Source organism: Crocuta crocuta, unplaced genomic scaffold (assembly GCF_008692635.1).
Source record: "Crocuta crocuta isolate KB4526 unplaced genomic scaffold, BGI_CrCroc_1.0 scaffold3, whole genome shotgun sequence".
NCBI lineage: Eukaryota > Metazoa > Chordata > Mammalia > Carnivora > Hyaenidae > Crocuta > Crocuta crocuta.
Genome location: NW_027529934.1, coordinates 3,278,098 through 3,281,465, shown reverse-complemented (window position 1 = coordinate 3,281,465; position 3,368 = coordinate 3,278,098).

Sequence of the window (3,368 nt, the reverse complement as noted above, 5' to 3'; positions counted from 1 at the left end):
CCTGGTGAGAGGGTGGAAGGAGGTGGGGAGGGGGTGTAAAGGGGGGGAGGGACGGTGAGAGGCGGCCTGGCCCACAGAATTTGGGCCTCGCCCCGGCACAGCTGTCTGTCAAGATCGTAACCTTACTTTAGAGCAGACAGGACCACGTTTCAGAAATTCGTGCCACCCCGGCAGAGGGAAAACACCAGAAAGTGTTTCGATCCAAATAAAGAGATGTCAGAAATCTGCCCTTGTGAAGTTGGAATCCCCACACACATACCCCGCTGATGACTGAGGCTGGTGACAGGTTCTGTGCCTGAGCAGACCCCGTGACTCAACACTCTCTCTTGGACCACCTCCTGTAGTTAGCACTTACTGGACGTGCACATTCACCCGGTTCAGTGGGTTCCAGGTACCAAACTTGTTTTGAACGGTATGTTCCAGACACTGTGGTGTTCTGGGGAATTTAAAAAAAAAAAAAAGAAAGAAAGAAAAGAAAGAGAGAGAGAGAAAGTTCCTGCTCTCAAGAGCACGTGTTGCTAGCCTTGAGAGTCTTCTAGAGAAAATGTCAGCCCTGCTGGTAGTTTAGGAAACTTTGCAAGAAAACAAACAGAAAGACTCCAAATATTCATTATTAAAGTGAAATTGAAATCCGGGGTATCTAACTATGGGTTTAATCTTGAAAAGTGCTACTATCTAGAAGCCTAAAACCCTGTACATCTTCTGTTTCCTCTTAACATTATTTTGGTGGTGTATATCAGATCTATGCCTCAGATCTGCATCAGATACCTCTCAGTACAGGTAAAATACTATGTAATACTAAACCTTAAGGAATACTACGTGCATTTTAATGTCTTTTTTGGCCATGAGATATAAGTTGCCACATGCCACCACCACCCTCATCATCCTCCCCCTTCTCTTCCATCCCCTTCCCTGCTTAATTTTTCTTCTTAGCGCTTACCACTATCTAAAATATCCTATATTTTACTTTTCTTTCTGGTTATTTTCTCCCTCCCCACTAGAAGGTAAGCTCATGAGGGCACGTTTGAAAATGTATTGCTATTTCCTGAATGACTGCAGCTAACAAGCATTGAATTACTATTGAATGTTTTAAACAATAATGTGCTTTGTGAATGAATCCATTTTTTTAAACTTGCAAATTTTCCTGCAAATATTTTCTAAACATTGATTTGATGATATTTCAAATTATTGAGCTGTGTTCTCTGAATGAACAAACAAATAACCAAATGTGGAATCCAAAGGACTTCAGTCTTAATTAAGAATTTTATTTTATGGATTTCTGAAAAAAAACAAAAAACTAATTGTACTGCTTAATGTTCAGCACAACTTATTATTCAATATTCAGAGGCATTTTTTTAAATACCTTTATATACCATGAAACTTTTTAAATAGTTCATAGCAAAGCTGTTTAGAAAGGGAATCCAATGGGTAGAATTTTAAATGGACCTTTCTTTACTTGTCCCAGTCATACCTCCGTTCCAGATATTCGCAGTATAACATTCAGGTATCTGCAAATGCCCCAACCCATCCCTGAAACCAGAAAATGGCAGTTTATATTAGCTCTCATTTCCCCCGTTATCCAGTGTGTGTTGGAGCTTGTCTTCTGCCAGATCTGAACAGTAGCTTCCTTCTCTGCACAGAGGCAGCTTCCTGAGTGTACTTCTGCAAAGGGGGCATTCTTTCTGATTGTGTATAGGCTTCCTCTGTTTAGTGATGATTTGCCTTCTTTATGTCCTTAGCAAGAAGGATTGTGTCAAGAGTCCTCTGGGTATCCTGGATCACAGTCAGTATCAAATTTCCCTCCACATTGTTACCATCTGGCACCTGTTCTACTCTTGCCCACTTTGTCATTTCCCTTCCCTGCCCATAGCAAAGCTCTGTATCTGACCCTGTCACCACCTACATGGAGCACAGCATCAAGAGGGTTTAGAGTAGTGGAGAAAAGCAGATCTAGAGCCAGGCTACCTGGATTTGAATCCCAACTTCAGTATTCACTAGCTGCACATCCTTCGGCAAGTTACTTAGCTGTACATACTTCATAGGATTGTTATTATGAGGAATAAATTGAGTGAATAATGCCTGGCACATTCACATATAGTGAATGATGGTTTAGGCATTCTTAGTTACAGTTGTTAAGGTAGTTTATATAGTGGTTAGGGTCATGCTCTCTCAGCATGCTCTTTCAGCTGCATGACTTCGGACTAGTTACTGTGTATCTCAGTTTCTGCAACTGGAAGATGAAGACAATATTCATAAAATTGTTGTGAGAAATAAATGGCTAATAAATATAAAGTGCTTAAATAGTGCCTGACCTCTGAACTATAGTAATCAGTACTATACCCAGTAAATGTTACTCAAAGCCATTATTATCAACTCGTGTCTTTCCTCAGAGTTATATCTTGTTCTCATGTTATCTTAGATTTGACCGCATCTTGCCCATTGAAGCCTGCTTGGATTGTCCTGGAGTTATTCCAAGCTCTCTCAGACTGAATTTATGATTGTATATTTCCTCCCCAGAAGGTGCTCTCAGAATGCCCTGAAAGGGCAGCCCACAGTGGAGTATACTAACTACTCTTGGCCTAAGAGGTAGATTTCTTGTTAGAGGTGGTCAACAGTTGAATGGAACACCTGTGACGTATCTAGACAATAGATGGTATCTATATTGGATGAAGTGTGTTGTGGATAGGATTCCTGAATTCCATAGAAAATTGAACTATATGAGATCTAAGATTTCTTCTGACTCAAAGTTTCTATGATTTATGAAAAGTAAAATAAGATATTTCCAAAGAAAGGATTAGACAAAATTCATTGCTTAGTTCTACAAAGTTCAGTAAGTGAAGAATGGAGTACAGAAAGGGAAAACTCAGCAGTATCTCTTTGTAGTATCATCCTAGTTCTTAACCTTGCCTCCTCTCTCTGGATACTTATTAACCAGTTAGGCATGAATCATACTTTATATCATATATTTGGATGAATAACAGCATAAACCTTACTCTCTGCCAGAGAGGACAGTACTGGGAGCATCACTTGGCTGGGAGTCAAGAGGAGATTGAGCTACATTATGGGCGTGGAATGCCAAGTCTGAGAGAGATTTGAATAAGTAACAGTTCAGCAATATAAGATCTGAATCACATCCAGGAACCAAGGTCCAAGAGGCTATTAAGAGTGATGTGGCTGTTGCTGAGCAAAGGTCTCCTGCAGTCCAAGAGGTTAAGATGCAAACCAGAACAATGATACTAGATGTACAATCCACCATGTTTCATGGGGAAGGGGGTAGATTTCAGCAGCCTTACCTTCAGTTTACACCACCATTACTGTGTTCTATCCACCAGTGTGACTGAGTCTATGCTGTTGTACTCCGGAAAGAT